General features: G+C 44.9%; 1 long non-coding RNA gene across 1 annotated transcript in view; it reads left to right on the top strand.

Moving 5' to 3' along the window:
- The window catches only part of LOC129213932 (uncharacterized), a 56,163-nt gene extending 35,830 nt beyond the window's left edge, over positions 1 to 20,333 (top strand). The window contains exons 2-3 of the long non-coding RNA XR_008579575.1: positions 13,938 to 14,161; positions 18,222 to 20,333. This is a non-coding gene — a long non-coding RNA (uncharacterized LOC129213932). The remainder of the gene's footprint in view (positions 1 to 13,937; positions 14,162 to 18,221) is intronic.
- The last annotated feature ends 3,149 nt before the right edge of the window (positions 20,334 to 23,482 follow it).

Here is a 23,482-nt window from a genome sequence, read left to right as displayed (position 1 = left end):
ATCAAGGTTTTCCTCTGAATCTCTGAGAGATCTTAATAAGGTGCTGATAGTCAAAAAGCACACCCTTAGCATGACCTATATTTCTACGAAAAGGTGCGGTTTGAGTAATATTTCATTATGACTCCTTTCCCCTTGTCTGATGGTTCAAGGTTTAGCAATGATAAGACCAACCTATTTCAAGTCTTGCTCCCTGCTCTGGTCTCTTAGTCCTAATACATGCTAATTTTTAACTGTGTGTCCCTGACTCGTGCTAATGACCCATACAAAGATGAGCCAGATAAACAGAAGTGTCCTCTACAACGATGCCAAATACTGAAAACTGGTTCTGCAGCAATGAAAAAAAGTTTTCGTTTTATAGGGACACTTTCTTAAAGCATTTAAGAGATTAGGCTTTCATTTCAGAGGGCTACAACTACAATATATCACTTCCTGCTAAGGGCTGGTCAACACAGACTGGGTTTCCATTATTTACATGAATTTACGTAATTTACAGACCAAGAATCATTTGATGCAATGATAAATGATTAAAATTAGACAAGCCGAAGCAAAATTGCAATTCAGTTTGTGGCTATTCTTGAGCAGATAGAGGCAAAACGTATTGCTTTTTGAGTATTTGCTTTAAATTATTCCCATAGCTCTCTTCAATGTGTGCTGTGTTTCCTATCTGTCCTTGGTATCCAACACTTCCAGACAGATCCGTTCCAGTGCAGAGAACAACGTTGCTTATGGCCCTTTTTAATTAAGCGAATGGTGCGAGCATGTGTTGGTAAATTTTCGCTTTAAAGGTACTGTGGCAAGGTTTGACTTGTGGAGGAGGAATGCAGTCCTGCTTTGCTTCTGTCCCACTCGGAGCAGGTTAATGCTCCGGAGGCCTCTCCGCTTAGATCTCCCTTCGTTACCAAAGCCCTGCCTCTGGTGTGAAGTGATGGATGCCTGGAAATGAACTGTGCGGGGATTTATTCCGGGAGAGGAGATAAAAATAATTCGGCATGTTTCTCTTTGTTGTGAAACATTGAACATTTACGTGAATTATGAGCAGCCAATATGTCTTGTTCTCAAGAGAGTCAGGTAGGAAAAGAGTTTATAGCTGGTGAGATAAGCCTTCCCCAGAAGTTGTTGTTGACTTACGCATCTAGAAATAACCCAGAGTTTTTAAAGGCTAGGGGGCTGTCCAGTGACTTAGGAAAAAAAAAATAAATGCTAAGACATTAAATCCAAGCAAGAAAAGCTGGCACTTTTTCAGCACAGCTAGATTGAGAAGCAAAGAGAAAGAAACAGGAAGGGCCATTATAAAATAGTGCCATTGGAATTAAATAGATAACTTGTGAGGCGGGGAATTTCCCCAGATAGGAGTTGGCTGCGTGCCTGCTCCAGTTAAGCACTTTCTGACGGTAAGGCAGAGAGAAACTGGGACTTTCAAAGAAAATTTATCTCTAGTTGTTCCAGTCTTATTCTCTAATTGGCCTGGACTCTGGACCATTAAAAGAGCTGACAGATGCTACAGGACTAAGAGTATTAGTAACTAATGCAGTTAATGATCTTGAATAGGCTTATTACATGAGGGATGAATTCTCCTTTATTTCACAGGAATGTAAAGGAACCTTGCCATAGGCATTAATTGCATTTAGTTCCATGTTAGGGCCCATTCATCCTATCAACATCTTGGATAACAGCCCAAGAGTAAATGTGATTCTCTCTGGAAGTATTTCTTCTGATGAAGTACTTTAGATACACAAAACTGAAAACGCTTTTGCAACATTTCTTTAAGGATTTATTTTTTTTTAAATGTGATATTAAAATAATCTGCTTTCGTGAGTGTAGACATTGGCTAGCAAAACCATGTAGGAGTACAGATGGGTGCAATATTTTTATTTTGTGCTTCAGATGATACCATATGCCAAGCCTTAGGAGGCGCTCAGTTGCCAGTAAGGCACAAATAGAGATTTACAAAAGGTGAAACAAGGCTGTCTCCTTGCCATGTTTTCATGCAGCATGCCCCGGTGAAATTTCAGCCTGAAAGAGCAACTTCTTAGTTCAGAAATTCTAGTTTCACTTTTGGTCACAGCGTTTTCTCTTGAATTACCTTCTCCATGATCCCTGGAGATAACTGTGACCAAGGTGCTCAGTTCTGACTAAGGGAGGAAGCGGGCGATATTTTTGACGGTGGGTAATGTCACTCATTGCTGATGTATGAGGAGAGAGCAGGAGGCTGAGGATTCAGAAGGAGCTTAAGGACCTTCGTGGTCTTTTCAGAGCACATCTCCTATCAATTAGTAGTCATGCAATTAGCTATCATAAGCTAATCACCTCTGATATCAAGCCTGTAGGCAGCATATTTTGTGCCATATCCCCAAGCAGCCTCTGAGCTGTTAGTATGGAAACACTGTACAGAAAACAGAGAGGGTCAGACGATCTCTTTTGGGGCCAGCATGCTTATTCAGCTCTCCCATAAGAGAAGCTACAGGCAGCTGAGCTATTTCCATAACACTTACCTCCCTCTCACCAGCAGTCACCTTGTTGTTTCACGGGGTTTGTTTGTAGCTCTTTCCCACGGCTGTGATGATGATGATGGCAGGGCTTGGGAAGGCAGCTAGCTTACAATTTAGTGCACCTTCACCAGCTGCATGTGTCCTTTAAATATAAAATCAAACTTGTGAACTGCTTCAGCCTCCCCACTCCCTCTGCATTTTTTTGCAATGATTTCACTGCCTTGAACTGGGTCCTCAGTCGGTGTAAACCAGTGTGGCTCCACCGGCACCAGTTGAGCTGCACTGACTTACTCGAGCTGTGGATCTGCTGGGCTTTGACAGCAATACTGGAGTGCTGCAGAAATTGTGCACCCAACAGAGTGATTTAAAAGGCTGTTACATCACTGAGAACTTTTCACTATTGATCCCAAACTTCGGGTATGTGGATCCTAATTTCTGCTCCTACTTGCTTCAGGGTGTCACTTAAATACTAAGCCCCTTTGCCATCAGGAGAGGCTGCCAATGCCTGTTGTAGTTGAATTTCTGACATGGCAAGCTACTGCTCTGTGGATAAGGCTGCCAAGGAGCAAGACTTCCATTTTGGGAAGAATTGTGAGGGTTTAATACTTGTTTCCGTTTGTTTTTTTTGTGAAAATACGACTCGCCTCCAGAAAATAAAGCCCTAAAAATCTGTGCTGCAAGCCCCCGGTGATGGCTCCCTAAGTCAGGCAGGGAGTCAGACGCTTCCAGTGAGGATGCCCTGTGCCCCGCGCGAGTGCTGCAACTGCTGCTAGTGCAGGGCAGGGAGCGGAGCTGTGGCTGGGCTGAAAAGCATTTTCTAATAGTGATGACACATTTTTGGTTAGGCATTTCTTGGGTGTTTTGAAATTTTTTGGCCAAATTAGTTTACTTCAGTTTGCTTTTTTATAGGCTTTTTAAAATAAATTGACCTAACCAAAGAAACCAAACACATTCTAATTTCCAACTTCCCAGGACAGGGTAAGTTCCAAAATACCAAAAATGTATGGCAAGGCTCATATAGTTTATTAAACATGAAGCAATCTCATCCTAGGCTCTGTTTTATAACATTAAACTTCTATGTTTCTTCCTCGAATTGACAAGTCTCATTTTCAAATAGGTTTGGGCTACATTAAATCATTAATTAATCTCAGCAAATAATTAGTTTTTGTGGCAAAGTGGTTTTCCCCTCCCTCTTCAATACTCACTCAGTTCACTAAAATTCTAATATTATGCCTCTGCAATTTAGTGACATGTTATCTTTGGATAGACCTAGAATGGAAATAGAATAAAGAAGTTAGACTTACAAGTTAAAGAACTTTAGCCTAAGTTATTCCAGAAAGCATTGAGAAGTGCAAAGGATGTAGTGCTATTTGCTAAAATATGAATTATGAAAACTTGGGAAAAACGTCAGGCTGACTAGATGATTAGAGGGACCAAAGCTTTCATAACTTTCTTGGCAATATTGCAATTATTAATTAGGAAGGATATGCTATTCACAGTGATATAATTCTGCAACTGGAGATAAAGTATTTCCATGGTTTGTGATTTGAAAGCCGCGTGCAGGAAACCACATGAGGTGGTTGGACCGGCGCCACCGGGACACGGCAATGCGGCGTTTTAGGGCTGTCGAGTGCCAGTGACCAGAAGGACGCTGATGCTGAGCCCTCCGGGATGCAAGTTGGGAGATAAATGTCAGCGCCGTCGCGATGAGCCAGCTGCCATGCTGAGCCCCATCGCCCACCGGGAGGGCGAGCCACGTGCTGGCCTCCTCTGGGTAACTCGCACCGGCTGAAGTCGTAAGGTGACGCAGAGTCTCCCTGAAGCTCGGTGCTGCACCGGGCAGTCGCAGTAGGTAGAGGAAAGGAATATCCCCTGTGAATTGTTCTGTGGTATTTTGGTGCTACCCTCAGAACAAACCCGTCTGTAGCTGTGTGGCTTTGCTGGACAATTTGTTTCCAGAAAAGATGGAAGAATAATTGTGGTCACCCACAGAATCATTAGATGGTACACTTAATGCTCTTTGCTGCTCGTTGTGGGTGTTTTCCTTGTTCAGCTCACCATAATTTAACAATTATTCATTCCAGCCATTTAAATGCTGCCCAGACAACGGGCTTTCTGGTGGTATGAACAATTACTGCATCTTTCCAGGCTCCACCACGGGCAGTGACTGGGGACCTCCCCAGGGGCTTCTGGCAGTAACTGGGCTGATTTGAGGCGAAATGGCCGTTCTCCGGGCTGATGTTGCTGCTTAACCTCTGCAGTCTGTGGTACAAGTGACCGGCTCCTCTCCTGTTACCTATTTATAACCTGCATTACCCCTGAGCTTAAAAAGGCAAACTCAGGCAGAGAGACAAAGGCTGGGACCCCGCAGGTCCCTGCCTGGAGCTGGGATGAGATGCCGTAGGGAGCACAGGGAGACCGAAAGGCTTGCTGCAGGGCAGCAAAACGCTGGAAAACGCCTTTTCCCCTGAAGCTGTGCGAGCACACAGCTGAAGCGCATCTTTCCGCTGCCGGCTGCCAGCATAGTCCCCTTGGCTGCTGCTCCCAGCAAATCCAGCAGGTCCTCTCTGTAGCGATGGGAGCAGAGACAGGCATGGACGGTTCAGGTCTTCATTGCAGTCATCAGAGCTTTATGAATACATGTTATTTGTTCCTCAAACTTACAGTATCTCTCATGTTAAAGTGCGCCAAAATGCTTCCCAGCCTCTTTTAGAAAATAAAAGGAGAAAAAAAAATAAAAACCAAAACGTCCTGCTCCAGCTGCTGTTGAGGGTGCTGGTGTTTTGGCACAGCAGCGTAAGAGGAAATGTTAATAATGCCTGAAGGTGGTACCCAAATGAGTAGCGCTGGGAGGTGCATAGGCAGAATAGACTAGACACACAGCAAGACTTGAGCTAAGTACTGCTGGAGGTTACATCTGCAGCAGCAAACAAAAACGGACCGGTGATTGTTTTCCAGTGCTGAGGGCAAGACTTCTGCTTGCGCAGCTTAACTCTCTTCCCTGCACCCTTGCAAAACAGGGTTGGCTTGTTTCTGCTGCGTCCTGGGAGAGTCCCTGGCTGGTGCCCTTCCCATCAGCAGGGGCTGGCTCAGCCCACGGCTGGCAGGGGCACGAGCAACCAACAGTGAACGCCAGGAGAGAGCCCCGTGGGTAGTGCCAGGGGCCGGGTCTTCTCGGCAGGAGCAGCCTCCGATTCCCGGTTCACTTGTCACTGCTGACGGTGCCCAAGCAAAATGCCCTCGTCGGTGCTCCCTGTGTCACCTGTGTTTGACTTTAAAGTCCTGGAAATGAGTGAACAACCCTGTGGACTGGTTAAGGCTCTCACTCAGGTTTGTTTCTTGCATACCTGAGCAAGTTGCTGCTTTACATTACGTGCTTTTTAAACTAAGTAGAATAATTTTGGACTCCCTCTTGGAGGTGGTGGCCCTCACGCTGGCCACAGGCTGTTGTGCTCGCCCCACGCCCTCTCTTCCATCTGCCTGGCCCTGGTTTCTTGTGTGCAAGGCAACAGGCTTGGCGTTCAGAAGTACCTCACCGCAGCAATATAATTCAGTTAACAGCGGTGGCTGTAAAATGCACTGATAAAGCAGAGCAGATGTTAAAGTGCAAACACTGTTTCTGGACTTGCGTGCACAGCTTTCCCCTAAATGGCCTGGCAGGGCAGAACTGCTATTGATTCAGTGATGTTGTGCTGACTGGAGAAACTCTCCTGTAATCAGATAGCTGAGAAATGCCACCAGGTCTTTTTTACTTGAATGCTTTTCATCAGCATCTCCTGCTGGATATTCCCTTTTATTTGTATTTAAATTACTTCCAAAAATAATCTGACATGAACATGATGCTTTTTCCAGTCTCCAAACTTCTCTTCAAGAAAAAGCAAACCTATTCTGGAGCACAACGACGTGTTGTGCACAGATTTGTATAATACATATTCTCAGCTTGGCACAAGGAGCGACCTTCCTCCATGGGGTTAAGGCACAGCAAACAGAATGTGTGATGAATGGCTGGGGGATGTTGTTAGCACGTGTGCCTGGCACATGGGAAAGAAAAGATGAAATATCTGACTTGTATTTTCCAGTCATTTTCATCCTACATCAAAACAAACTTTTCCTTATGTAAACTGAGATAATTAGCTAATCCATACATCGCCAGTATCTACTTTGCTACAAAATCAAACACTGCCCTGCATTCAGGATATTTTTCCTGCAACAGAAACAACAACAGAAGTGATATATTCAAGTCTCGTGAAATGGACTGTAACATTTGGCGATGTGTGCAGGTCTTGGAATATGTTTTACTAAGACTAAGCTGTGCTGAATATCATCCTTTGAATTCCTCATCTCACACACACTCAAAAAAAAATAAACAGCAGAGTGTTTATTGAGCAACTGTCTTTGCCCCTCAACTCAAAGGAGGCATTGTGCTGTCCACCTGCAGATCTTCTTAACTTTCCTCCTGCTTTCTCCTCTTTTGTAATGATGAAAGCTTTCCCACTTGAAAGGACAGAAAGGCATTTATTGTTTTTACACTTAATTGCAGACCTTCGTATGTGGATTTTCCAGGCAATATAGTTAAAATACAGAAGGCCTTCAATTTCAGAAATAAATAGGAGCCCCCTTTCTTTAACACAGCAGAGTAACCTCAGAAAAGCTGAAGGAGGAAATCAGTCAGTGCCTCTGCCCTACGGTGTCTAGTTCCTATGCAAATACATGATACTGCATGGTGACACCAGGGTGTAACACTTCTTGCCCACATTACGTGGTTGTGTGCACCTCCTGCCACTGCAACGCGTTGCTCGCACACAGACCTTATTATCCGTACGCTCATCAAGTCTGAGATGCAGCAATGATGTATGGTACCCATATGGTTCTTGCCGCTTCGATAAAGTAACTGGGGAATTACTCAGCTGTACTTTAATAGCTGTGATGGTTTAATATAACTCTTTCATTTAAACTCTCCGTCTTTTGTTGCTCTGTTTGTAGTAGAAATAGTGACTACTTTGAAAGGCTTAGAATTAGTCTGTTAAAGGAATTTCTTGCAGAAATGCAGGGCACAAGCGAGCTTGTTGCTGTTCCCACTTGATCTCAGGTTACCACCGGCACTGAGGGACGCTGAGGGTTTGCTGCTGGCCCGTGGGTGGTATGCATGCTTAGCCTGGCAATCGCTGGGGTAATGCAAAATTCAGTGAGTCATATAGGCTACTTCTTAAGAAGATCTGAAGTCTTTCAAGCATCTCCGGCTCATTAAAATCCAAACTGATTGGGAAGGACCCAGACCTGACAGCTCTATGAGTCGTATGAACTCTTACGACATTTATTTTGATATCGTAAAAACTATGTCCAAAAAGTGACACTGAATCTCAATCTAGAGCTTTTAGGGGATATTTATCCTAATTTCATCTTGGTAACCACTAAGAAAAAATATAAATGAAACTTGTCCTCCTGCCGTAGTACCACCTGCATGTCCCTCTCTTGGCCAGCAGTCTGGACACAAATCACATATGTTAACTTAAGTCTTATCTACAGGATTGAAAAGTCTGCTGCTTCTATAACTTTTTTTTTTTTTTAATAGGTGTTAATGTTTCTGGATACACTTTAAAGGATACTTTACAGATGTGTATGGATAGTACTCACCAGGCATGCACTGCAAATTGCACAATACATCACTGCTATTACTAAGCCCTGATAAAATGACTACTTCTGTGATAAATGTGTTCTAGCCCTTTCATATGTTACTTGAGTAAATGATAAAAGCTGCAGTTAAATTTTAATAGGGTATGTTTACAAAGGCATTTTTTAACTAATGCCAAAATATACAATCTGTAGTCTGTATTTTTATACACCCCAAGGTGGAGTCTAGGTTATTTTTATGGTAAACATATGGAAACTTATTTTACTTACTATTTTTTTCCAAATAAATTTTTTTTTCATTAGACTGGGCCTTTTTGTTGATGTGTTCAGGCTGTTGGAAGAATTGGGAATGATGGATGTATCATGACTAAGTTTCTCCCCCTTTTTGGGGAGGATAAAGGGCTGGCATGCATTCACAGCTTTGCTTCAGTTAAAAACAAACAAAGTGCACAAGAAAAAAAAAAGAAAATTTGGACATATGGCTAATGATCTGAATCTGACAAGCTTTTTCATGGAAAAGCCATTGTTTCCTGCTGGAGAACTTTTGAATCTTTGTCCCAAAAAAAAAATGTCTAGGAGCATTGTAATGGGGGAATATTGTCTGTGGTGTGCTATTCCTGTAGCTCTTTTTTTTTTTGTTTTTTTTTGGGGGGGGTCTTTGTACAAAAGGATTCACAAAAACAGTCCACAAAAATACCTTCTCATGAGGTTTGATCCAATGCTTATTTCAGCCGAGGGAGATCTTTCTTTGACTTCAACAGACCGGATCAGGACTGAACTCCTGCAAAAGCAAAAAACTTTGAAACCCTTTGTAGCTGTAGAAATGGGAAGAGAGAGCCATTCTATGGAAAAGGGAAGAAATGTTCACTGAGAAGTGAACGGTTTTACGAGATGTTTTGGATCTCCCCCAAGTCTCACTCAGCTGTCTCAGACCTCAGTGAGTCAGCAGCACCTGACGTAGACACCTACATTAAGCAGTTTCTAACCCCGTCTCAGGATCATGACAGCCCTTATATAGTGCATGCAAACCTTTTGTTCTGTGTCTTAAACCCACTATATGCACAGTTTATCGTAATAGTAACAGTAACAGTAATAGTAATAGTAATAGTAATAGTAATAGTAATAGTAGTAGTAATAGTAATAGTTTGTAGATGAGTGAATTAGTTCACAGGAGATACCGTTAAGTCAGAAGAAAATGTGTCTGTCCTAAATGCCATAAAATGTTACAGCTCAGTCCTGGTTAATAACTGTGGTGATGGATGAATGTTAATATGCAGGTACAAGCACTGGGGTTTATTTATAGCTGTATCCCATGCCTCGTGTGGTCTACTTCTTTTGCACCAGGATGAGACTGGGAGTCATCTGGCTGCTGGGTTTTACAGCTGTGCTCTCCGTTCCTTTCTCATTTTGAGGGTCAGTCCCCTGACCCAGGCCTATACTGAGGCGTTGCAGAGACAGCCACAAGACCCTACATATTTTCCAGGTTTTCCTTTTTGTGACAGCAGAGCCCGCTGTGGGATGCAGCAGACCTCCAGAGCCAACTGCAGTCTGAAGGAGTGTAACCAGCCCCTTCCCTTTCTGTGGCTGTGAGCCTCTGGGCTTGTGGGCACGTGCTTTCCTTCACACATGGGCATAGTCCCAGTGCAGGTAGCACCACAACTCATGCATACAATTAAACAAGTATGCGCGTGCTTGTAGGGTTGAGGCCAAAAATCAGATCATACTGGCTTAGCAAGGGGCAAATTTGACCAGTGGTTTTACCAACCCTGTGACATCACGGTTGCTTGACCTACCGTGAGTAACGTAATTACAACCTGGGATGAGCAAGAGATGAAAAGTAGGATACGACAAGAAAGAAATTACAAGGTAATGACAAGACAGAAAAGTTAGCTTTGGAGGCAGGTCCAGCGTGAGTGAAGTCCAGAGATCTGGGGAGATGACTACAAGCATCGAGAGTTGAGAACTGAGTGACCTGGGTGGGTTTCATTTCCCTTAACACCAGCAGTCACTGAGCGAGCTGCCCATAACAAGTTCCTCCTTGCCAAGATGTGGGGTGAAGTGGATACCTCTGGGGGCCTGGGCATCCTACCAGTCCTAGATGACTATCTATTGATTTTAGGGAGGGTCTGGGGAGCCTAGATGAGACTAGACCCTTCTTAGATGATGAAATAATTTAGAGGAGATCAATTCCATACAAAATCACATAACAGGAGGGAGGCAGTGGCTGGGACTAAGAGCTGAATCTAAAGTTGCTGGAGCTCCATAGGGCCCTCGAACCAAAGTTGCTTTGGACTGGCCTACAGAGGTGCAGAGGGAGAAGTGAAGGGAGAATGAAAAAGGCCATATTTGTGATAGACAGCAGGTAGGTATGTTATGCTTGGGGTTGCTTTTGTGCAGGGAGGAGGATGGTGGTCATCTGCCTGTGTGGGAGCTGGTCTGGAGAAGGAGGTTGCGACAACAGCAACGAGAGGTGGTGACCTGGAAGGAAAAGGTTTTTGGACAAGGAGAGGTGGAGTGGAGGAAGCACCTTGCCTGGCTAAACTGTAAGGATAAGCAGGGAGACAGATGTGTATCTCTGGGGAAGGATAATCCAAACTCCAGGCTTGGGGTCAGTGGTGGTGATGGAGAGGCATCACCCACAGAGAGTATGGGAGAACTTGAGTGAGAGGGAGGATGGAACAAAGTCCTGGCTGTGTGCTGGGGTGAGAGGAGTTGTTGAGCTGGAGGGAGACTGCTGGGGAGGGCATATTCCTTCCCCAGGCAGGACAAGGGTGACTAAAGGTGTCGCATAATAAAGGTCCAGGAGCTGGTGGTCTGGCAGTTCACGCTCACTATCTACATCCCAGAAACCACCTGGTTCCTGAGGGTGCATGAGAGGAATCCACTGAGAGGATTCACAAAGGTTTCCAGGGGGTTGAAAATTTATCAGTTAGGGACCAAGAGTCTGACATTGTTTGTTCTGCCCACAAGTGAAATATAGCTGACCAAACACCCTCCTTCCTCATCATCGAGGGGAGTGGGCTGATGTACACTTGCATCCTCCCTTCACCCGTGCCAACATCACTTCAGCTAACTTCATGCTTGCTGGGGCTGGGCTAGGACTCCCCAGAGCTCCCTTTTGGGATGGATATCAGCGGTGGAAGTGGGACCATTGGAGCCATTGGCATAAAGGCAGGTCCCAAAAGGCAAGGGAAGCATGGCCAATTACAGTCACTTTATGTGGGGATGGGATGGACCTGGCTAGAGAAGAGTTCTGCAATTGTGAGGACAGTGGGGAAAGTGTGTAAAAGAAGATGAGGATTCAGGCACAAATCACTCTTATTATTGCGTCTGTTGAATATGTGGCAGTATTTCGGAATATTCATTACACTGACAAAACCCACAGGTTTATTATATGCACTTGCGAATTAACCTTTTTTGTAAATGTGTAAGTAACGCTCTGGTAACCAAGGACAGGTCTGAAGTTGTGGAAACCACAACTGAACCCATGTCACTTGCCCTGACAACTGCAGCATTGAGTCCTGGAAGAACTGAGCAGAGGAGAGTTACCTGTCTGGCTATCTTGGTGAATGTATAAACAAAGCAATCTTGTCCTACAGAGACTGAAAGCCACAGGCTGAGAGTCGTTGCGAGTGAGCTCAGCATAACTCCTGGATGCCTCCCTTTGCAAAGATGATATCATGCGAGTGGGATGGTTTGGTGCAACTCCCACTGGTTAGTTCTTCATTAGCAACCATTACACACCTGATAAAAACATCTTATACTGCCTGTAGCAGGATGTGGCCTTAAGTGTCGCTGAATGAGGCAGGTTAGATGGACGCCCCTGTGTAGTGGAAGTTTTGTAGGCACATGCTCTGGAAAAATGTTGCAATCTCTGTCCACCCATTACTCGTAGGCAGCACTGATGGGATGTCAAATGTGATGAAGCCACAGTACCGCTCAGTATGTTGAAAGGGATGTTGTGATGAGCAACGCAGTCTTTAGTTTGTGATGTAAATGTAAGCATAGTTGTTGGATCTGGGGTGTGGGGGGGTATGTCCAAACTGAAGGTATGTGCATGGTGTTGGGAAGATGCTTGCCCTGGAAATAAGAGTAATCTGGAATTCAAGCAGCTACAGGGGATGGTCCCTTCTTGGGATTGTGTCAGCCTCGAGGGGCCCAAGTGAAGGCTCAGGGCATCGTTGTGCTAGTGGCAGGGCAAGTGTGGATGAGGATGTTCTCAGCCAGTGTGAAAGGTATTTGTACCTGATGGCTGGTACCTGAACTCAGATGACCTGGTCAGAAAGGAACAACCTAAAGCAAAAGAATTTTTGTTAAATGGTATCTATACTTTTGTTTCTGAGTTAGGAAATGGGTCTTGTGTTATTTTGAAGATTACTGCAGTGACGCTGAATGATGAAGATCCATCACTGTAACCTGTAAAATGTAACTGTCACACACCAGGCTCCTAGACACTGGTTAGGTCCCCAAAGCACAAACTGTGTTAAACGTTGTGGCAGAGTCCTAGGAGGTGTCGGTCTTTCAGTGGACAGATTGTGCATCAGCACAGTGCAGTGAAGATACCAGATCAAGCCACTTCAGTACGGTACTTCCAGAAGTAGATGCTACTGTTTGTTGAAGCAGCAGTCCATGGGATGTGACCTTCTGAAATTACAGAGTGGCCATTGACTTAGTCAAGCCCAGGACTGGACTTTGCATATTCCTGCATTCCCATGGGCTGTGGTATGTGTGTCGCAGCTCCAGTTAAAAGTTGTTTCCACAGGTGGGTGCCAGCCAGTCATGACTTTTGCTGTGGAGGGTTTCAGGTTAGTCTTTGGCATGTTGGCTGGGATGCCAGGTACAACATAAACTATTACATAAACTCTTGCAACTTCTCTTGGATCTTGCAAAAATGTATTTCTTTTTTTTTCTTTTTTTTCCCCTGTAATGCTCAGCTCCCAGTTATAAGAAGACATTTCATGCGTGTATGTGCCTGTGGGGAGTGGGTTATATGTACAGTAAAGTTTTTGGTCTTCATGAGATCAGAGAAAAATGGGAATTGCACACCCAGAAGGCCAGGAAAACAGAAGGCAAATAAAAGGAACATTATGTTAACATGAAAATTAAAAGGTTCTTGAAAGAAAAAATGTTTTGATTTTGGAGCTTTCCAGTACATGGTTTTTTTTTGTAAGCTTGCAATTGACCATAATGGTCTTGTCTAATGTAAAATTGAGTGATATAGGCCTTTTCCAGTTGTTTTTCCTTCTGAGTGACGAGAAGCAGTTTCCAGTAAATGAACAGTAATCAACTGCTGAATCATCGCTGTTGAGCAGAGGTTTCAAAACCTGAGCCAGATAATTGTGTGAGTGCTGTTGGCACCGTGTTCCTCCTCTCTGATTGACAGAGCCAACCTTGGGCTCACCTTACCCGTGCACATGGTTTCCTTGGCTTCAGGATTGCTCTGGTGAGTGAAGGCTGCCAGAGCCGGCCCCAGGAGGCGAGGAATGAGGGACCTGTAGGTATTTGTCAGACCATTCGATGAGGCAGTTTAGCTAATGTTCCCCTCACTTGGCAGCCTTTCCTTCCATATGCCGAAAATATTTACTCTAAAAAGAGGAGAACTTCAGGCTGGGTTTGGTGCCTGCTGGCTCTGCAGTCAAAAAACCCCAGACCTTGATTTCAGTCGTGCATTCCTAAAATGTGCAAATATGTGACTAACCGAGAAATAATAATACCTAACACAAAAACATGTGCATTCAAGCCTTTTCCTTTAGGCTCACCTGGTTTTGGACAAAAGGGAGGATTCATCCTGCCTGACCTTAGACATTTACGTTGTAGGTGTCTCCAGCTCAACTACTGTGTGCCCGGCATCATCTGCTCGCCAGCTCTGTCGCTGCACCATGCAGACCCCTTGCTCAGCAGCTGCTCAGTCACGGGTGTGGGCTTTTCCCAGAGGTGTGAGATGGCCTTCTGCTGCCAACGCGTTGTTCGTGCCAGCCCACAGGGATTGATGCCCTGTGCTCAGCGTTGATGGATTGGTCACACAACTTGTACCAGCAGTGGTAAGAAATGCTTGGGAAATGGCATCAAAAAGCATCTACTAATGCTGTCTCGTCAGGCTTAGCTGGGATCTTTTGCTGAATCCAGGATCCACCTCCTTCTGTTAAAAGATTATTTTACTATAGCAACACTGAAATGCATTTTTATGGGGATCCCTTTTCCAGCACCGTCAGCGGGGAGAACACTGTACCTGCTGTCAGAAGACCAGATTTCATGGGTTTTATTTGTCTTCAAAGGCTGTAGTAGGTAGGTCAGAAATGTAACTCAGGAAAGGAATTTTCCCTTAGAAAGTCTCCTTAAGTGGAATACCAAGGTGTTTTTGTTTATTCATTACAATGACTTGGTACCTTTACTCAACCTCATTTAAAAGTTAGTTTTTGTAAGTAAGTTGTTATCCACCCACAGGACTAGCATGATTGGTTTAGATTGAAATTGTAGCATGCTGTACACACCTGTGACTAAGCAGCAGCTGGTTTTCATAACTAATTTTTCTGTGCATCTCCTTTAGAAGACCAAAACAAAAAGGAAGACAATCGATAAAAGTGAGATGGGTGCTTTGCCACTTCCAATACTTGGGGTTCCTTGAAGTTTTGCCAGAAGTAGTGTAGGAACATAATAATAAAGAAGGAAGTCACAATACCCAGGTTTAAAATAGTAAGATAGAACAGGGATTTCCAGTTGTGGTAGCAAGCAAGCAAGAAATAATAATAGTTCCAACACAGCACTATGGATAGATAGACCTAAAAAGGCAGGGAATGTGGAAAAAATACTGACGTGAATTAGGGTGACTACAAAACTTATGGCCTAAGCAGAAATGCTAGGGAGAGAAACACTTATCATACAAAGAGTGAGAGAAGCGCAATAAAGTGGGTTTGGCTACAGGGCAATGGGTCGGTCAGCACGTGAGAGTTGTGCAAGACATGAAATGTCTACGAGATGGCAGTGATACGAGAAACACACCAGTCCAAGAACTTGCTGCTGTGAGTGATGGAGGGAGGAACTCAACTGTGCATGTCCTCTCCTGTCAGAATCTGAGATTTTGATAACTTTTTCCCTGGAAAATGTTTTCATTTTGTGAATCAGGGTGTTTTTCAAGCTAACCTGTTTGACATATGGGAAAAGTGGGCAAACTTCATATTGCCAAATAAGAAACTCCATTTACTCTCCATGGCTTTGTACGGCAGAGGTGGGGCATAGATTAATGAATGAAGACATTTCTTCAGGCTGGCAAAAATTCAGTGATGCTTATGTGCCACAACCACATATCTAGACTTTCTACAGATTGCAGAAAGTTTGAATTCATTTACTATGAAAAAGGCTCCACCAAAAAAACCCAAAACAACAAAAAACCCAGAGGTTGGCAATATTGTGGTAGAGGGTAGAGATAGTGAGATGACAGCTGTACTGATGCTGGTGTCTTTTGTACATGGGAGGTGATGTCATTAGGAAAAGGAGGTGAAGCTATTAGACTACAGGAAGAACAGGTGATGTAGATAAGTGAGGATTTAAAGCATGCGCTGGAGATGACCTCTGCCTTCAGTAATGACTCACAAACTGAACGTGTGTGTTTAGACAGACGTGACACTATGTACATTGAGAGGGAAAAATACATATCTATGAGGGGTGTTGTATGCAATTTCCATGAATTGCAGTAGCAGCCTTACTCACGAACGTCATTCACGTGGATGAATAAAGTAATCTTAATGAGCGAAAAAGCCAGCAGGCAGCTCACCGCGCCCTCGGAAGCATATGGCTGCCTTGTTTCACAGGGGAGGAGCATCCCGGGATTGCAGTTTCCATTTCAGTGGCACGGGATCCATGCTAAGCGGGAAAGAGTTGTGGGTTTGGCATGAAAGAGCATGTGCTAATGTGGCAAGAAAGGCAGCTGGGTGTCTCTGTGTGTGCGTGTGAGGACCTCTCCCTTGCTGCGGCAGAGAGGTGGTGAGCGCCGGGAGGTCTGGCATGCAGGGGTGTGCGATCATGTAGGCTGGAAGGGACCTGTGCGGTCCTCTGGTCAACCTCCCCCCCGCCCCACTCGGAACAGGGCCCTGTGATGTAATAGCAGGGTCAAATAATGTGCAGACATTCCTTATATCAGAATTAGGGATAAACACTGTGATGCCGACTGTATTCGGCTGACCCTTTTGCACTGCCATTTAGGAAACCTGAAATCCAGGTGGGGACCTCCTCCAAGTACCTGTGGGGTACGAGATATCCCCTCCCAAAATGTTCCACCCCATCCCCAGCCAACAGTGGTGGTTATCGCCTCCTGCCACCGCTGGTAGCAGAGTTGGGACCAGCACTTGCCTCTGGCTGGTTCACCCAGGACTGTCCCTGGTGATCACCCTGTTGCCTGCCCTCCTCCATCTGTCCCCTTCATGGCTGTCAGCCTGCGGGAAGGGGCTGGGATCCTCCTACCCATCATCTCAGCCCCACCTAAGGAGCAGGCTGGCAGGGACAGGGTCTCCTTGTGCTGTCTGGTTGCATGATATTACACCGGTGTCTCCGTGTGAGGTTCTCAGCACCCACGGCCACAGCGGTGATACCTGCCACGGGGGCTGGTGCGCACCGTCCTTGTCTGTTGGTGTAAGGCAGTCAGCGCAGACATGCAGAATTCCTGTCACTCAGCCCCAGAACGCTGTGACGGCTTGAAATTCAGGAGCGCTGCAGTTATGTTCACGCATTTTTGTTCCTCGAGCCTTTGGGTTAGCCCAGGCCACATCATCTCTACAGTCACTGGAGAAACAAATTTCTTTTTCTTTTCCCTGTGCTCTCTTTTTGTTTTAAACAAAATCTTGCATTCTTCTGCTTCCCTGTAGTTCTAGGACCCGGGGCTTTATGGTAGGTATTGTGGGTCTGGGAACTCACGATAAGATCAAGCTGTAAAAAATAAAGGCAATTCCAGATAATTTTCCACTCTGAGCACTGCAGAACCCTTTCCAAGTGGTGTTTGTTAAAATACGGCCTCCTCTGTCACCACAGAAATTCAGATATATTTCCCCACTCATCTGGCAAACACTGTTTACATCTTTCAATGTTTTGAAAGGAATGGCAATTAACAAAGCTATTTATGTTCCTAAGTAAATTTAAAAAAAGCTATGTCATAACATATTTGTTGTATCAGCATCATCTGCTTACCCCAGGTTTTTGAATAGCATTTGCTGAGAGTTTATTTTGAAAGATCTCCAAAAGATGTGGTGGTGTCGTCCAGCGGCATGGAAGACCTTTCTTCCCTGGTGCTGTGGCAGCGGGCTGAGGCAATTGTTTTGGCCTCCTCTGCTTTAAATCACCTTTATTTGATCTGCCCACACTTGCAAATGGCTCAAGTGCCTTTTCAGCCCTATCTGGATGGAGATAAACTGCTCCTGGATGGAGCGCTGGTAGGAAGAGAGAACTTCTCTCGCCACCCCGCCCCCGTAGATGGCTGAAATATGTAATCTGTGAAAATTAAAGGCTCTGTTTACTTTGCAGGGATCTGTGCACGCTGGAGCACTCCCTGCCGTGGCGGAGGGGTGGAGGAGAGCCAGTGGTGCCTTGTTGGGGATGTCTCCTCCCCAGGTTGTGGTCTGGGTGCCTGCACGAGGACCAAGACTTAGGGAAAAGGAGGGAACTACAGGGTTTCATAGGAAAACAGTGGAACTCACCTGGAAAAGGCAACACAGTTTCCCTTTGAATTGTTTTCATCATGTTCCCTTGCTAGAAGGCTGTAGGGAAGTGGTGGTTGCAGCGTTCCCACTGCACCATCCAGGCTGAAGGAAACGGTGTAGGTCTTCTGTTTTTCTTCATTTGCTCACGTGAGCTGTGAGCAAAAAAAAAATTCAGCAGCAAATACTGTTGTCTGTCATGGCAAGCCAGCTGGAGAGCTGATGTCCCCACACTTGTTCCCATCTCTGCGGTTTCCTTAATGCCCTACGGGGCAAGGTGGCAGCAGGCCCTGTGCCACCAAGAGGGTCTTGTGGAGGCTTTTCCTCTCAGGTCCCCTCTCATGTGCGTGTGTTTGGGAGGCAATGGAGGTTGTTGTTGGCTTATTTTTAATAGAAACTCTCATTTGTCATTATTTAGGATGTGCTACCAAAGGCGAACAGCACTTGCAAGATGCCCAGGGTGGGCAAACGGTGGTGAGCTTCATGGGAGCCCTGGCAGCCTTTGGACTTCCATTGAACCTGAAGTGCAAACCCACGCTTGGGGAAGGTGGACCCGTGCAGGCTGAGGATGGATACACAAAACAAACAAACAGAGTCCCAACAAACTGCAGCAGCACCCAGACAGCATTAATCCTAGCATGGCTCTTACGCAAAAAAAAAAAAAAAAAAAAAAAAAGAGAGAAAGAAAAAAACCCAGCCCACGCAGGTTATAGCACAATCATGTCTCCAGGGCTTTGGCCAGGACTGCAGGCATGCTGGTATGCTTATTCATTGAGCAGCTATTCCTCAACAGCCGTCCTCCAGCTGACTGGCTCCAGCCCACCCACTTGTCCCACCCTGGACCAGCTCCCCAGCACCCCAGAAATCTTCTGATCCAGCTTTTTACCTTCTCCATCTAAAAAGCACCACTGCCAACGACCCGAAGGCACGGGTTTGCTTTGAGTTCAGCACTTCAGGTGCATGTGCCTGACAAGAAGAAAGGGATTTCCATCTAAAAAAATTACTGGAGGGGGAAAAAAAAAATCACGCCGCAAAGCAAGGCTGAAAGGAAAGCATCACCCATGCAGTGCTGTGGGTTATAACTCACCCCAGCTGCTTGAATGGGCAGGAGCAGCCAGACCCGGGGTGCCCATGCGTGGGTGCTGGGCACGTGCGCACACTGCTCCTGGTAAAGGGAGATCTCCTGGAAACACTAACGTTTCTCCCCGGTTTAGGTGGTGAATTTGAAACTGGCAACAAAAATGAGTGCTGGCTGCCTGGGTCTAGTGCAGGAATCGGCCAGTCAGCACTGCTCAGATGAAAGCTGTTTTGCAGGAAGCTGAAAATGCCAAAAATAGCAGTGTTTGGTTAAATCTTTGTATTTGCTTACATATTTCATGGGTGTTTTTAAAGCCTGAAGGAGATGCATATGGTCATTTTTACCTTAGAGCCAAGTTTACACCAGTCAGGATAAGAACCACCACAAGAAGACCTGTTATTGTATTGTGTTGGACACCTATTTTGCTCCCTCCATCTTTAGCTGAGTCTGTGAAAAATACAAACAAGCACCCAAAACATGAAACTCACTGTGCACAGATATTTTCAACACTCACACTCTTTCCCCTCTTCCTTCCAGGTCTCCTGTTAACCCTTCTGGCAGGTCTTTTCTGATTTCTGGATGGACTGTATTTTCCCCTGGAGTAGCTGAAGCACAAAGGCCACTTGGCATTTTTTTCTTTTAAAGGGATGCAGCATCTGTTCTTAGAGTGCCAAGAGTACTCTTTAAGGCACTTGCTGGTTATGGCTTTCCAAGAAAAAAAAAATCACTTACCAGCTAAAATTAATCCTGGGAAATTTCAAACCAACAGGAACATCCTTGAGAAAGCCAGAGCATAAACAGGGGGTGAGAAAAACAAACATTGCTTTGAACGCTGCTGCTTGTGGTGCTGCTCCGGCAGAAGGAAACAGGCTCAGGCTTCACTGGATCAAAGGAAACAAAGGACTGGCTTGGCTTCGCTCACCATACCCAGCAAGCCGTATATACTCAGTAACAGCTAGAAATAGACTATTTTTTTCCTCCTAAAAGTAAAAAGTATGTCTCAAGCAACTATCATTTGTAAACCATGGTATGTAATAGTTTTTGAGTCAAGAGGCAGGTTCTTTGTTGCAGATTAGGGTTAACGGGTGGTTTCATTGCATGGCAGGTTTAGTAAAATACTGTGGGACTGTAGACTGAAACTAGTGCCACCTCAAACATGCATTTTAACGGGGTACTAGGAACACAGCAAGTGCATTTAAGGTGTATTCTGAAGGAAAAAAAAAAAAAAAGATTTGTGCACGATGAGGGGATTGTATTTGCCCAAAAGGGCATCAAGCTTTGTGGAATGTAGTGCCAGCATGTCTTCCCAATTTGTTTAATTAAATATAAAGACATAAATATATTGTAATAGTATGGCAAGTACTATACAAGAGAAACATATATATCACCTAAGAAAAAACCAATAGTTTAAAAATATTATAGCTCCCCATGTAGCATAAGTTTGAACACCTTTTGTTCTGTAATTAAAAAGCATCATACATTGGGTTTTTTCCATATGTCTTGGTCTAATTCAGTGCACAGCATGGCTGGTGGTCTTAAAAGATTCAAAGCTGATCTGTAAGAGTCAAGTCCAATTGTAATACTACTTTTACAACTAACACAAACAGTGAGAACATCAACTGCTGCTAAACATGGTTGCACAAGCTCAAATTAAAGCGCACTCTAATTTACCCAGAGCTGTGCTATGTATCATGTTTTATACTGGTTATCATCAACTACCCAGTTTGTCCAACACTTTAGATATTATTACTTCAAGGAGGGGTTGCAGCTGCTCTGTGCCGAAATTGCCAGTTGTACTGGGTTGAGACAACCATTAAACTCCTGCAGACTGAAGCCAATTTCATTATGAATCATGGATTTCATGGATTACCACATGCTTACTTAAAAGGACAAATAGCTTTGCTACTACAGGAATAACAGTCTCAGCGAGATCAAAAGCAAGAAGGAAACAAATGCCTCCAGTCATGAAGAACGCTCAAAGCAAGTGGTGGCACAAGGATTATATATTACCCATGCATGTAGAGCAAAGCCAACTGTCATTAAATGTTCCCGGGAAAGCAGCTGAAGTGCGTTGGCAAACTCTTTTAGGCAGTGGAGATTTGGAGACCGGCATTTTTCTTTTTTTTTTTTTTTTTTTTTTTTATGGATGCTTTTTGTTAAGCTCCTTACAGCAGCTAAAAGAAGATGTCAGGCTTGCCTTGGACTTTTATGACCATACTTGAAAATCAGGGCCAGGGCTGATGATCTGGAGCTTAAGGACTTAGGAACTCAGCATTAGATAGGAACAGAAGGAGGTTTTTGCTCTGGTTGACATTTCTGAAAATCTAGATGCTCACTGGTACTTACTTACCCTAACTTACAGCTACAAGTCCTGTTTAGAACTGCAAGTATTGAAATCCTACATATAGCCCACCCCTGTGTATAAAGAAGAAATTGAAGAAATAGCTATTTTGACCTAATGGCAGTATATCCTGAGTATATAGACTGGGGTGGTGAGGCACTGGAACAGGTTGCCCAGAGAAGCTGTGGAGGCCCCATCCCTGGAAGTGTTCAAGGCCAGGTTGGATGGGGCTTTGGGCAACATGGTCTAGTGGAGGGTGTCCCTGCCCATAGCAGGGGGGGTGGAACTAGATGGTCTTTGAGGTCCTCTTCAACCCAAACCATTCTGTGATTCTATGAAGACCTATCTGATGTCTTTACAGAGCCAGTTTCCTTTAAAAAAACAGTATCTGTGTGTCTCTTATATGCTACACACCTGGCTACAGGGATAACTCTTCCTGTTTGCACAGTCTTCAGGAGCAACACAGGAGACTCAGGCAGCAGCTATTTTTCTTTCCAGGCTCTATTTTTAAAAGTGTAAAAAAAAAATAAATTTCCAAGAGCAAAATTAGAAGCGCGACAATTTAGCCACAGGTTACTTCAAGGCATCACTCAACTGCGGTAGGCTTCCCCTCAGCCTCATGAGCCGCCCCGTGCCCGAGCTGGTGGGCTCATGCCGGCTTCGGCCACAGCCTTCGTGCCAGGGAGGCAGCCAGCACGGCCTGGCTTGTGGCTGCACAGCCACCGCTCTGTCATCAGCACTGCTTTCCCCAGGACCTCTCTTCACATTCATCAGAGCATCAGCACTGCACAAGGACCAAAAGCTACCGCTTAGAAAAAGGATTTTTTTCCTTCTATGCTATGGCACATTTCCCAAGGATTTAAGAATAGAGCAGGATGGAATAAGAGAATGGCAACTTCTCTTTTATTTCTTTCCCAGCTTGAAGGAATGAGGATTTGAGTTGCTTTTGGGGGTCCCCCTCTCAAGTCCAATCTTGAGTGTGGCTGCAAGGATGCGCATGACTACATGTGCTGAAGAACAAAGCCCGATAAGTGAGATGTGACTTCAGTCTAAGTGCCAACTCTTTCATTTCTTCAGACTGAATGTGTAAGCTATCTCCATGGATTAGCCTAGCGCCTCCGAGAGCTTTGTTTTCCACCTTCATGAGCTGCCAGGCATGTAGCTGGCCATTTCTATTCACGTATGTGGAGGGAGAGAGACAGTCTTTCAGGTGGGCATGAGGAGTTTTGGGTGGTGGGCAGATGCCACACTGTGACTATTTGGGATTTTTCATTCTAGCTTTGTTTCATGGCAGATATATTTGTTTTCACTGACCCTGGCCATTACAAATGTGTGCTCAGTAAATGAAAGTGCTGGGGACTTCAAAGTATCTCTCATTTTCAGGATGAAGCAAAGAGAAAAGTCTATATATTTTTTTACATAGGGGTTGGACCTCCCCTCTGCCAAATCCATAGAGAAGGAAACATGGGATGTTGATGTTCAGAGTCATGGGGAAAGGGACCCAAATGGTTCCCATGGCTGTGCATGGACAGAGAGGCCCCACATATGGCCAAATCATCGGTGCTAACTAGTCCAGGGATATGGCTGTGTCTGAGATATGCATCTAGCAGGAACAGCACCAGGAAGAGGTGTCCAGGTAACTGAGGTGTGTGGTGCAGTGCTAGACCATGCTTGGCCACACCAGGTCTCTGCGGTGAGTGACCTCAGGCAGCTGCAGGGAGATTTAGCTACTTCCTATTCCAGTGCCTTCCTACCATAGATAAGGGTTTTGATGATCCCATTACATCAGCTTTGCATAGCCCAGTCTTGGATTTTACACATGTAGATTGCTTGGTCAGCTGAAAATACTGTGTCGCATCTTGTGGAGAACACTCTCCTTCGGCAATGTATAAAGAGCAGTGAGCATTTACAAAGGCCTCCTTAGGAGTGAATGAATCACAGGAGATAAGTAAATGAAATGACACAACCTGTATGACTTAGTGCAGTCCCATGACATGTGCAGAGCATGTTAGGTCACAGTTTCACCTCCTTCAGATCCAGAAAAGGCATAGATGGTACTTCTCCTGTGTACCTTGGCATAGCCAGCAGGATCATAGTTCAGTTTTCTTTGCAACAGATGTGACAGGTCATTTCTTCCTCAGACAAACCCTGCTACGTGCAGCACTGGTATGATGCAACGTAATGCTTTGTGATCTGTTGGTATTGCACCATCAATACGCACAGTACAAAATACACCGAACAAAACTGGAAGTTTTGCTAA

This window comes from Grus americana, chromosome 1 (genome assembly GCF_028858705.1).
Source record: "Grus americana isolate bGruAme1 chromosome 1, bGruAme1.mat, whole genome shotgun sequence".
Taxonomy (NCBI): domain Eukaryota; kingdom Metazoa; phylum Chordata; class Aves; order Gruiformes; family Gruidae; genus Grus; species Grus americana.
The sequence above is the reverse complement of the archived record's forward strand: the minus strand, read 5'-3'. Positions and strand labels throughout refer to the sequence as shown.